Source organism: Nuphar pumila, chromosome 5 (assembly GCF_984573655.1).
Source record: "Nuphar pumila chromosome 5, dmNupPumi1.hap1.1, whole genome shotgun sequence".
NCBI lineage: Eukaryota > Viridiplantae > Streptophyta > Magnoliopsida > Nymphaeales > Nymphaeaceae > Nuphar > Nuphar pumila.
The window spans coordinates 132357569-132372252 of NC_143253.1; the positions used below are offsets into that span (position 1 = coordinate 132357569).

General features: G+C 35.9%; 1 long non-coding RNA gene across 1 annotated transcript; it reads right to left on the reverse strand.

Moving 5' to 3' along the window:
* Positions 1-284: 284 nt before the first annotated feature.
* LOC149838786 (uncharacterized) lies at positions 285-1637 on the reverse strand. The gene is made up of 2 exons (XR_016432213.1): positions 1576-1637; positions 285-494 (listed from the first exon to the last, which is right to left on the reverse strand). It is a non-coding gene; the product is annotated as an uncharacterized LOC149838786 (long non-coding RNA).
* Positions 1638-14684: the final 13047 nt, after the last annotated feature.

Below are 14684 nucleotides of genomic sequence, written 5' to 3' on the forward strand. Positions count from 1 at the left end.
TCGCCAGGTCCGTCGCTAATTGCGACAGAATAACGAGCGCTATATTCCGTCGCCAATCCGCCGGTACTAAACGGCGACCACGGCTTGGCGACGGATTTAATTCCGTCGTTATGCCGTCGCTAGATTAATATGAATAGCGACGGAATCATCCGTCGCTAATCCATCGCAAACACGAAAAAAAATCAAAAAAAATTATTTAAAAATTAATTACCGAGAACTGTACAATTTCTATTTCCTGTATAATTTATATTTCCTGTAAATAAAAAACAAACCACACAAAAAAATTCATATAACAAGTATCTACAATAATTAATCGTTCCACCTTAAAATTAAGAAGTTTAATTATTTACAATTCAACAATTACATTTAGGAAAAATAAAAAAATAGAACTTCTTCAACACAGTCCTCTAATCATCGCCAAGATTTTGTGCGTCTTCTTGTTCATTGTCTTTATCTGTCCCTTCAGCTCCACTACCCTGATTATCGCTAGCAGCCTACACAAGAAAAGAACAGTCAGTATTGATAAACAAAATATAATAAAATAAATTACACACTATATGTGATTCTATCATGTGCTCATGTGTGATCTAAGGCAATAAAAAAACTCTATATGTGATTCTATCATGCTCATATGTGTGCTAAGGCAGTCAAAAAATTGAATATGTGATTATAGCATGTTCATATGTGTTCTAAGGCATCTAAAAAAACTCTATATGTGATTCTACCATGCTCAGATGTGCTTTAAGGCAGACAAAAAACTATATATGTGATTCGATCATGCTCGTATGTGTGCTAAGGCAGTAAAAAAATTGAATATATGAATATAGTATGCTCATATGTGCTCTAAGGCAGGCAAAGCCAAAAATTTTATATGTGATTCTATCATAAATTATATATAACATGTTCATATGTGTTCTAAGGCAGTTAAAAAACTCTATATGTTATTATAGCATGCTCATATGTGTGCTAAGGCAGTCAAAAAACTGAATATGTGATTATAATATGCTCATATGTGTTCTTAGGCAGTCAAAAAACTGAATATGTGATTATAGCATGCTCATATGTGTTCTAATGCAATCAAAAAAACTTTATATGTGATTCTATCATGCTCATATGTGTTCTAAGGCAGACAAAAAGTTATATATATATATATATGATTCTATCATGCTCATATGTGTGCTAAGGCAGTCAAAAAATTGAATATGTGATTATAGCATGTTCATATGTGTTCTAAGGCATATAAAAAAACTCTATATGTGATTCTACCATGCTCAGATGTGCTTTAAGGCAGGCAAAAAACTATATATGTGATTCGATCATGCTTGTATGTGTGCTAAGGCGATAAAAAAATTGAATATGTGAATATAGCATGCTCATACGTGCTCTAAGGCAGGCAAAACAACTTTATATGTGATTCTATCATGCTCATATGTGTGCTAAGGCAGTAAAAAAATTGAATATGTGATTATAGCATGTTCATATGTGTTCTAAGGCATCTAGAAAAACTCTATATGTGATTCTACCATGCTCAGATGTGCTTTAAGACAGTCAAAAAAACTATATATGTGATTATACCTGAGAGGGACCTGGAATCGAAGATCCCCTATCCTGAACAGCAGCCTTGATCTCATTTCGGAGAAAGGGGGCGACAGTGTATTGGAAGTAGTTATTCAGTGATTCATTAATGATCTCGCGTACATCATCATCGGAAAGAATAGTCGGCTGCTTGGAGCTTATGTCGGCGCAAGAAGTCGGTGAGCCGTAACTGGAAGAACCAATAACTGGTGAAGTGTTCATATTACTCCCAAACCCGAACACGCGACCTTTTTTGGGTTCACCTGCTGCAGTCACCCATGCTGTAGGATCAAATGATGGATGCTGAGTAGCGTCTTCGCCATATCGCTCTACCATCTGTTGCTCATATGCCTCCTACAAAATAATGTTTAAAGTATTCATTAATAATTAATGATAACATTATGATAACTTGCATATATATTGCAATGATTATTAATAGAATTAATACATACCGTTGTCGTTCTCGCCTTCTCTGATACGAAGACTCCCGTGGTCTTCCGTTTATGTGTTTCTACAAACACATCCTTATATGGTACACTGCCTCCTTTTTCTGCTTCCTGCGAAGTTAAATGACAAAAGATTTAGTACACAAGTTTGCAACAATACTTATAAAATTAATATTATATATTGATGAGTTACCATTTTCTTTAGGTGGCTCCCAAATGTCTTAGATCCACCTGTGTGTAGATGGGCTTCGGGCATCTTCGATCGATTTTGTGAAGCCTTCGCAGAGCGATTTTTAAATGCATCTCCCGCCCACTTATCGCACATTTCATCCCAGTAATCTCTCCTGATAGTAATAGGACCGTGGCCCTTCCACAGTAATGGATCATCTACTACGCCAGATGCTTTTTTTGCTGCAGTCTTCATAGTGTGCAACATGTCTGCAAATCGATTGGCAGCCACCTTCTGCCACACCTTCCTTGCATCATTTTCTTCCATCGTAGTTGCAAAGCGATTCGAAGCCTACAAATATTTTCAGAAAGTTAGTAGACATTGCTTAAATAAATTAAATATGAAACACATTAACTATGAGCAACAACTGTATACCATGAATGAGGACCACAATCTGTCTAACACCTCCTTTGGGTACTCTTTCCATTGAGCAACTGGTCCTGGTAGATGTTGAAGAAGTGAATTCCTAATCTCCTGTACTACTTCTTGTGGCTCAAACCTCGTGCTGCACATGAATTGTTACACAGTAAATATCAATATAAAATATTTAAAAGATATGCAATAATTGAAAACAAAATACTTACGGTCGATTATCGATATACACTATTCGAATGAGTCTTCTTGTGCCAGCCTGAGAAGACCCTGTTTCCTGTGTTGGCTGTTGACTTGTGCGATCAACTGGTGTAGGTGGGTCGTGTACAGGCACAACATCATCTGTAAAAAAATACATTAGAAATTCTCAGAATGTGCATTTGAACTAATCAAGCATCTAATTAGTTATATGATATACCTATCACAGGAGCCCGTGAAGATGAAGGTTGAGCCTGGCTACTACTGGATGAGCGACCACTATAACCTCCACGAACCATATTCTAACAAATAACATATGTCATACAATACATTCAAATAATTCACATCAAGTATTACAATGCATTCAAGTCATTCACATCAAGCATTGCAATGCATTCAAATAATTCAAATCATTGACATCAAGTATTGCACTAATTCAAATCATTCGTTAATTGCATAAATTATAATACATTCAGATAATTGAAATCATTCACATCAAGTATTACAATGCATTCTAGTCATTCACATCAAGCATTGCAATGCATTCAAATAATTCAAATCATTGACATCAAGTATTGCACTAATTCAAATCATTCGTTAATTGCATAAATTATAATACATTTAGATAATTGAAATCATTCACATCAAGTATTACAATGCATTCGAATCATTCATATCAAGTATTACAATACATTCAAATAAAATTTTTAATCATTCACACCAAGTATTGCAATACAACTCACATCAAGTATTACAATGCGTTTAAATAGAGGTTTGTAGTATAAGATTTTGCTCACTAGCTTGAGAATTCTTCCTCGTCACTAGTTTGACTTTCTTCTTCTTCTTCTTCTTCATTGTTTGCCCATCCACTTGGTACATCATTTGGATCACATTCCTCTATGAATGTTTCATCAGCCAATGGAGATATGACATGCATATCATGCGCAACATCGTGACCATAAGCGAAGTCACAAACATCATCTGATTGATAGTAATCACTGTCTTCAGCTAACTCATCTTCCTGTAACTGATCATACTCGGGGTATAGTTTGGATTTCACCTTGCAAACTGCCCACCATTCATTTCTATCTGACTTTTTTATACTCGGATATGAAGTATAATAAACTTGTTGAGCTTGCGAGGCTAATATGAATGGTTCATATGTTCCAAACCTGGATTTATGATTCACCTCCACAATGCCTGAAGCTTTGTCGAGTCTTGTTGCAGTTGGATCAAACCAATGACACTTGAATATCGTAACCCTGTTATTCATGCCTAAGTAAGTCAACTCCATTATTTCCTCTATAACACCGTAGTAATCATGTTCATTTTCACCGTAGCTGCTACCCTTGACACACACACCACTATTTATCGTTGATTTGTTTATACCGTAGTTTTTTGTATGGAATCGATAACCATTTACGATATACCCGTTATAGCATTGCACAACTTTGGTCGGACCATTTTCTAAATCACATATTCCTTGATCTTTAACATCACCATTGCGAACCTACGCACAAACATAAACAATGATTGTGATCATGATCAATTAAGTAACTTAGTATTGTTTATAAGTACAAAATTTATGTTAGCTTCTTTACCAACTGTTTCAACCACTCCACAAACTTAGTTTCACGTTCTTTTTGTACTTCTGCATCAGTGAGATGTGAAACTTCGTTTCGCAACTCCAGATCAAATCGTCTGCAAACCACAAATACTTATATTACCGAGTCATGTATCCACATATAGAACATAAAATGATTTATAATTGAGTTGCATATACATATACTTACTCGATGTATGGGTCGATCGCTGAGCAATTAAAAATAATATAGATGTGTGCTGCATCTTGCTCTCGATCTGTCAATAGCCTTGATCGGCAACTATCAAATGCATGCCCAAGTGGTTGAAATATCGACAGCTTGTCAGCTACAGTTACTTGTTCTCCATCATCGTTACGGGGCGGGCATGTGTAACGTGTTGGAATATGAGGTTCGAAGTACATAGATGAGAAATTTGAAATCTCTTCTAAAGTGTACGCCTCACAAATAGAGCCTTCTACTCTTGCTTTATTACGAACCTTTTTTTTTAGGTCGAACATGCATCTGACAAGAATATACATTTCAAATTTTAAATATCTGTCATTAAAGAGACAAATATAAAAAAACATATACCTTTCAAATATCAAATTCGTATATGGATTATCGTGCACCACATTCACCCGTGCATCAAAATCGTTTCTAAATTCTTCTCCATGAAACGTCCAGTTCTGATAATCACTCACAAAACCCTTCCTGTATAGGTGATGTCTAACGCCATGAGGTTCTACAAATCGATTATTCTTACAAATCTTGCAGGGACACCTAATCCGACCTGTGGGATCTACCGTACTGACACTTGTCGTTGCAAATTCAATAAAACTATCGACACCATCCATATATTCATGCGATAACTCATTGTCCACTAACCTACGGTACATCCATTCACGGTTTGCAGTCATTCTGTCGTATGATGTTACGAATAGTATCCTAACCAGTTAAAAGAGAACCATCAGAATGCTATGATGAACAAAATATCAAATTTATCATGCAATATATGATGTCATACAATCACAAGAATTATGATGCATGCATTGATAACTTAATATTTTCATGTGCAAACTATTCATGACACGATACATTCATTTGAAGCATGCTTTCAGTATATAATTTCACATGGAAGACATAATCAAATTGAAAGTAACAACATGTAAGCATGGATACAATCACATCAAACATTGCAATACATCGAAATAATTCATATCAAACAAATGTCAAACATGTACCTGCAACAAACACACTTCAATATCCCACTAACTACTACCATGCATAGCATGGACTCCGCACTCCAAAAATAAGAACACTTCTATTCTCATACATTAAAATCATGCTCAGCATGATCTCCGAACTCCAACAAAGCAGTCCTAGATATGAACAACTAAGTGAGTGTGTGAACAATAAAATGTTACATTCAATAAATTAAATAACATGTGATGCGCTTGCATCACTTACTCACCACGGGTATTTACCCGATTTGCATTGTTTTTGTCACTTACTTACCACGGGTGGCGGGGCACAAGCGAGTTCCGTTGAGAAATCTGCATAAAACACTGTGTTAAAATGAATATTGAAGCTAATTAGGGAAACACAAACACTTATGCAATGCAAAAAACAACTAAACTGTTGATGATATATCTAATGATGAAATGCGATGAAATAAAGTGAAAAAGAAGCATTGATGATATATTTTTTTAAACTAGCGTCTTCCCCTAAAAAAAAGGGAGAAAAATTATTAGTGCACTCCGAACCTTGTTTTTGAAGCTTGAACATCAAATTGTAGTGAGAACTCGATGAAAAAACTAAAGGCTAATTTTTCAAATTGCTCCCATGTTTTCAGTATAATTCAAAATTGCACCAATGTTACAAAACTTTTCGCCCAAAGTAGGAAAAAAAAAAGAAATCTGATTCTTTCATGCTTGATGCACACATTCATGATCATCACCAAAGTGGAAAAAAGAAGAAAAAAATTAACACAAGCATGTGGAATCTTAAGGAAGAAATGTGATTTTGATGATTCCAATAACATGTGTTTAGAATGCCTATAGGGTGCATACATTTAATGGTAACATGTACATGACCATGTATGAAGAAGAAGAAGAAGAAGAGAGCCGATATTCATTTATATCAAAACTGCATTTTTTATATATATCAAAACTGCATTTTTTAAGTTATTTTTTTTAAAAAAAGTTGAAACTAGTCAATCTTAGTTTTTTGACTTAACAAAAATCATGTCATTTTGATATAGGAGCACAAAGTTATAAACAAATTAGAAATGAAAGATTTGCCTATGAGAAGTTTTCCAAAAGATTTTTTTTGCTTGTTTGTTTAGCATAAGAAAACAGAATGGAAATGAAAGATAATTTTTTTTGCTTATGTATTTGTGCATAGAAAAACTTTCTCGTGCTACATAGAAAGCTGGTTATTCCACAATTGGAGATCATTAACAACAACTGAATAAAACAGTTGGTCGACCTGAACTTAAGACATCTTAACGAAGAATTCTCCCTCACTAATGCCAAAGGCCCAAAGTAACCAATTACTATTTATCTAGACCGATTCATTCATCTAGATAAAGGTAACAACCTAGAAGACTTTATTTGGAGAAGTTGCATCACAGTTTTCACATTTATCATTTCAGGATACATGTATCATAATTCAAGAAACAAGAATCATCATAATTTCATTTTGAAGAGAAAAATATCCCAAATTATCGTACCTTTTGGGATAAATAGAACAACAGAAAAAATACAACAGTAAAACAAACACAATATAGTTCCTAACACCCACCCACCATTACAAATCAATCATAAAGTCAGAAAGCTAAAACCAAAATCACGATAAACACTTTCATCGTTTCAAACTAACTCAAACTTTAAAGACCGGATGCCCAAACTCCCCTTAAAGAGAACAACTAAACCTAATTAGGCAAAAAATACAGCGCCATTCATGAAAACAACCAACGACAGCGTGAAGAAGAAGAAGAAGAAGATTACCTGCGCGTCGCCGGGCGGTGGTGGGAGGTTGACGGGGAGCGGCAGCTGGCGAGCGGTGGACGGGGAGCGGCGGCGGCCGGACGGTGGCGAGAGCCGACGGGCGGCAGGAGGGAGAGGGCGGCGGGCGGGAGCAATACAGCGAAACATGAAAAAGAGAAAGAGGGATGGGATTAGGGATTTACGCGACATTTAGCGACGGAAACATTCCGGTGCTAAGCCGTCGCTAAATCAAAATACAAAAAAAAGCGACGGAATATATTCTGTCGCTACGCCGTCGCTAATTAGCGACGGATTAGCGACGACAGAGTTCCCTCTCTAAATCCATCGCTAAAATGGTGTTCTTGTAATAAAAAGTAGCGACAAAAAATGCAGTCACTAATCCGTCGCTAAGTAGCGACAGATTAGCGATAAAATTTGTTTCCTCGCTAATCCGTCGCTAATTAGCGACAGATTCTATCTCTAGCTAATCTATCGTTAATTAGCGACGGATTTTTTCCGTCGCTAATTAACAATTTTCTTGTAGTGCAAGGTGCTGGGTCCATTACAGGTTATGGCCAAGGTTCCGGGTCAGGAGCAGGCTATGGCCAAGGTTCTGGGTCAGGGTCTGGTGCAGGCTTTGGACAAGGCTCGGGCTACGGTTCAGGCGCAGGTTATGGGCAAGGCACTGGTTTTGGCTCCGGTTCAGGTTATGGGCAAGGCGCTGGTGTTGGCCTTGGTTCAGGTTATGGACAAGGCTCAGGATCTGGTTCAGGTTATGAACAAGGTACAGGTTCTGGTTATGGGTCTGGGCATGAAGAGGGCTTTGGTTCCGGGTCTGGATATGGACTTGTCTATGCTTACCATGGGGGCAAAGGAAAGTGAATTTCTACTTTTGAGTCATGTAATGAATGTAGTAAGTAGTAGTATTTCCTATAAATAAAAGAATTCTTGTTTCATCTTGTGTATCCAAAAAGAGAATACTTCAATAAAGCAAAACTGACGGTATTTGAAGTAAAGCTCAATACAATCAAAGGATTTGGGTCGGCATATATCCAACCCAAACCCATACCGTTTACACCTTTAGATTCAGATACAATTCAAACTTGGATACGGATATAAAACTGCATCCATTTATTAATCGATCGGATCACATATCTTCTACCAAATCCGACTAAAATGGATTTAGATTTGGTTGAATATCTGACCCAAACCTGGTACAGGTTGACGACCCTTTGATCTAACTTAATGCACAGTGACTTGCAGTATAAGACAAACTAAAATATTTCATAGTGGGCATGTGGACAAGCACACGGATGACCTTAATAAATTTGAGGTGGTGTCTATGTGCATCCACTTATCCAGAAAAAACGGGATAAGTTGGGATTTATCACAGTAGAACACAAAAGCAAAAAGTGCCTACGTCAGATCAAAAAGCTAAAAAGTGAGTATGCCAATTTTCACAAACGTGTGGGCCCATTCAAACGATCATATTCAAATCATGTTGGTTCCAGCTCTTTCTCTCTCTCTCTCTTTCTCTCATCCCAATTGAGTTTGAGATACCCAACCAGGTTCTGTTCTAGTTGGGCATCTCAAACAATACTTTGCCCCAATAAAAACCATACACTTGGTCCATGTCTTGTTGGGTAGAATCCAGTTTAGGATCGGTTCGAATCCAACTGAGAATCCACAACTATGCGCCCACGGGCAAGTTATTTCTTGGATACACCAAAAATCCAACTCAGATAACTAGCCCAACCAGTTTTGTTCCATTATGGAACTGAACCACCTTTAATTTTGTGTATTAAGTAGGCCCTACCGCCAAACCTGATATACCGGTTGATGGTGAGATCCAGGTTGGTATGATCTTAACTCTTTAAGTCTACTTAAATGACAGCTCCATGTAACTATTTCCAATCCAACCAGTATCCAATCCATTAAAAAGAGAACAGTCTTAGGCTTCACCACAAAGACAGGTTCGACTGGACACGCGACTCGAGCTGGAAAAGATTTTAAAATTGGATCCGGAGAACAGAAAATTTCAAACCTTTCTAATGAATAAAAAGCTTGTTTCTATCGACTCGAAGGGACCAAAATGTACGATCCAACAATTGAGGGTTGGATTTGCAAAAAGAGTATTAGAAATGCCCAGTTCACACTCCAGTTCACATATTTTCAGTTAACATATTCTAGTGACCCTATATATATATAATCAGTTGTAGCAACAATCAAGTTGGAATCTCATGATGCGAGTTGCTTTGGCACAATCTAACCTCGTAAATGTGTTCAACATGCTTGATTTACTAGGGATGGACTCTTTGGTCATGTTTTCTTGATGAAAAAACATGTTTTTATAAGTTGGGAAAAAAATGATACATTCATGGTTGCAGGACCAAAATCATACATTTAGAAAAAAAAAAATTAATTGAAAAGATTTTCTTTGGAAACCGATTTCTTTCAAAATAATTGTGAGATCCTCACTGGTACGAGGCTGGACCATTCCTTCTAAAGTGGTGAGAGATAATTCAACTAAAACAGAAAAAATGAGCTTCCTAAGCCTCCTTCAAACACGTGTGCAGTAAGCCTAGGGTAGTGAACCTACTCAAGGCTCAAAAAAAGCAAGAACAATATGTGCAAGTTAGTGCAAGCAAGTAAGAAAATGGATTCACAGAAAAGTAATGAGGAAAGAAGTGAAGAAGATACTCGGGCTTTAGGCTTTATAAAGCCTTAGCCCTCGCTCGTTGTGCCAACAAAGTCTCTCCAATTGACCGCATGTCAGAAATCCAGCAAAGTCTCCCCGCTCTAGTCGGAGTTCCTATGTGGAAAGCACATTTTTCCATAGGAAAACTACTCTACTAGCTTAGGAAAGTAGAGTTAAACTAAAATAGTACTTAGAATTTTCATATAAAGTATGTAGAAAAATCCTAAGAAAAGCAAGAAGCAAATTGTCCTAAGAAGGAAAGTGTTGGGTATCCTAATCCTTTTGCTAACTTGGAAGCTACCCAAGTAGGAAAACTAGCCTAATAGAGATACATAAAAAATTGTATACTTAGGAAAGCTACTTATTTTTAAGAGGAATGCTAGAGAATTACCTATATGGGGCTGCTACAAGAAGCAAAGGACAAGAATGAAGGTACTCCTAATTAACCATAAAAGCACACACACTGGAGAAGAAGCTACCCAAGAGCTCAAGATGTGTAAAAATGAAGTGCCAACAAGGGTATTTATAGGTTTTCTGCCCAAGATCGATGCTAGACAGGAGCATTGGCACTAATCAAGATCGATGCTACATCAATGGAATGAAGCTGATCCTGATCGGCACCAGTTCCATTGTACGACCTAGATCCAATCTAGGTCATGTTAGATTTGGATTTGGTCTAGCCCTGGGTCTTGTCAGATCCTAGAGATCAACACTATATAGAAGGTCTGGTAGGGTTGGGCATCAGGCCGAGCTGGCTTGCTAATGGTCTGGGATGATTGGGCCCTATTGGGAAAACCTGAGAGCACAATCCACCTGTTAGGTCTATGGGCCTAATCAGGTCGGACCAGGCCTATTATATAATATACAATATATATTATATTACATATAAAATATAATGTATATTATTTATATAATATATTATATATATAATGTATTATAATATATATTATATGATATATAATGTGTTATATAATGTATTATATAATATATTATATGTATTATGTTATATATAATGTATATAATATATATACACACGAGCCAAGCTGAGCCATGGGCCAGGCTGGCCCACGGGCTGACCATGTAATACCCATAAATTTTTTATATTTATTTAAAACAATAAAGTCAAAATTTTTATTTTAATTTCATATTTAATTTTGATTAAATAGAATTAAAAGCAAATGTGAATCCAAAATATAAATTTGAATGAATTTAAAAGTTTTAATGAATTTAACTTGAAATTAAATTCCATGAGAAATTGGAATTCGAATAGAATTTAGAATTAACTTTAAAATTTGGATTTATATCTAATTAATTTTAATTGGGTGATATTTGGATTTGGATTTGGATATCAGATAGGTCCAAAATTCACTTGAGAATTGGATACATATATGTGTCTAATTCAAATTGAATTAGATCCAATCAAGATCTGGGATCAAATCGGAAACCTAGATTAGGGAGTTAAATTAGAAAAAAATAAGAAATAATTATAAATCATTTATTTTTGGTAGGTAGGATCCGGGTTGGATGTCGGATGATATCTGATCCAATTGACATTTCTTAACTCATAAACAGTCTGATAATGGATCTCTGATAATGGATCACAAATATTTTAATAATAGAACTCTGATATTCTAAGAATGGATTTCAGATATTTTTAATTAGACTTTGGAATTTAAATTCAATTTGAATTTAAGTTAAATTGAGTCTCAGTCTGAAATTGGGATCCAATTAAATTTGGATCTAAATTAAAAGACCTATTCGAATTTGTAATATGAATAAAATCCAAATCTAGAGGTTTTATGGATCTTGAGTCATCTTACCCATGGTGCAGAATGACCTATGTGGGTTCCCTCTTAGATATTGGATGCCATCATGGGTGAATTCAGTTAAAATATGGTAACCAAGTAGGGTGGGACGTCCCCACCTACTTGCCCTAAAAGATTAAATAACTACTTAAAACCAAGGGGATCTAAATGGGTAAATTAATTAATAGAATTTTTAGATTACACCTAATCAAAGGACTTATCTAACTAAGGGAGATGGAAAAAGGAAATTGAGAAACTTCCTTTCCCCTCCCCACATACAAATTTGGAGGGATCCCTATTTAGGAGAAACCAATAAGGAAAAAAAAGGCAAGAAAAAATGTAAGAAAGCGATAAGGGTTTTAAAAAGACCTCAATATGGAGGTTGACCGTCTCTCTCTCTCTCTCCCTTTCTCTCGTCTCATCCCTTTTGCAAAAGTTAGATGCATCTTGTTTAGCTCGACCTTTAGGAGTTTTCTATCGATCGTTATACGCTCCTTTAGCAATACAATTAAGATAATCACTTTAGGTATTAAAACACTTAAGCATAATAAACCCTCAGATAACCTCATTTGTCTCGATGTAAGCAAACTACGAGTACCCACAGAGGGTTAATCAAGTGAAATATAAATCTTACTTGTATAATTTTACTTTACCAAAATTGTTACTGATGTATGCTTTAAGCATGTTGATGCTGTTAATTCTGATATACTCTAAGATATATTCTTTGTGCAATTTTCAAATGATTGTATTCTCCATTAATGATTATGTGATATTTCATGAATTCGTTTACACTTGTCTGAAATAAATATAATGTCATTTCTAAATGATCGTATGCTCATTTGTGTTGGCACATCATTTACGGGCTTTAAAATATGTTTCCTACTGAGACTTGTGAAGTCTGACCCACATTTACTACCAATTTTACAGGTTAAGAATGAACAATCAAGAGCGGTTGCGAGATGTTGTAATTGGTGCCATGGGATCTATATTTTCTAAGGATATGAGAACATTGCTTAGATATTATTTAAACATTCTTAAGTTTTGATTTGATACACTCAATGTAAACAACTTTATCCTTGATTTATGTGTGAATCATATTTAATTCGAATGATTGGACATTTGTATCTGATGTGAACACTTGTAACCTTCCTAGGATTTTAACCCACTCAGATTTAAAAATTTTGTTGTGATTGTTTAAAAAAAGTTACAGTATTTTCTTAGGTAAAATTTTGAGGCGTTATAGCCCACCTCTAAGGTCCAACGTTGATCTTAAATAGATTAGATTTGGGCCAAGTCTAGATCTAGATCGGGTCTAGACCCACATAGATCATCACCATATGAGAGGTCTAGCTCTGATATAATAGATATGGATTTAAATCAAATCCAAAGCTACTTAGATCAGTGCCAGATGAGAGGTCTTTCTCTAATCTATTAGATCTGGATTTGAATCAGGTTAGTTCTATATATGGATTCGATCCAAACCCACTTAGATAAACACCTGATGAGAGGTTTGGCTATGATCTCATGGATTTGGATCCAAATTTGGTTAGATCCAGGTATAGATCAAGTCCGTACCCACACAAATCAGCTTCAGATATGTGGTCTGAACCCCATCTACTGAATTTGAATCTTGATCAGGTTTAGACCCACATAGATCGATGCCAGATCAGAGGTATGGTCCTGATCTACTAGATCTAGATTCGAATAAAGTCAGCTCTGGATTTGGATCAAGTCCAGACCCACTTAGATCAACGCTAGATCAAAGGCCTGGCTTTGATCTATTGTGTCTAGATCTAGGTTGGGTCATAAACCCAAAAGACATATCTCGATACACTTGCAGAAAAACACATATCTTGAGTTTTATAAACCCATTTGTCAAATTGTTTGGTGCATTTAAAGCTAACATCTTTGGTTACAATCGGTCTTTAAGGTTAAAACCAAATTCAACAGTTTTAAAGGTAAAAATTATCCTCAAAATGGGCCCTACTTTCCAAACAAGTCATTTTCAAGATCCAAAACATTGTTTTGACAATAACTTTTAACTCTAATATTGGATCAAAGTATTTTTTGGTTTGCTGGAAAGCTAGAAACCTCTGTTTTTTGTTAAATGGTTCTGTATGTTATTTCATGGGTTAAAACTTCAGTAAAACTATATTTTGTTTGAAAAAAAGATAAAAAAATATCGATAAGCTTTCAAAATATTCTTTGAAGAGCATTTTATCAAATGAGATCTTTGGAACACCCATTGAAGATATATGAGTGTGCTATATTCCACACACACACACACACACACACACACACACACACACACACACACACACACACACACACACACACACACATATATATATAAAGCGAGAGAGAGAGAGTTGATCCTACCCTTTTTTTTGTTAGGTCTCATTAGGACCTTCCTGAAATCATACTTTCAAGTGTGTGTATATACACAGAGAGAGAGAGAGACGAAAGTAATTCAACATTACCACTCATGAAGATCAACAAAATGTTGAACCCATGAACTGAACAAGAACAAAAGCCAAAACAAATAAAGAAAGCACAAAAGAACATTAGACAGATAAAATGGGCTCACGCCATAGCCGCTTGCCCAGATTGCGACAAAGGATAGGTAGCATCAGCAGGAGGGAGTGGAAGATCACTAAGATGCATACACAAGATCGCATAAACATCTACCAAAATTTTATGCACCAGGTTTTGAATGTTAACTCGAATATGACGAAAATGAGCATCGTTTCGCGCCATCCAAACAAACCACCAAGAGGTAAGCAACCACGTC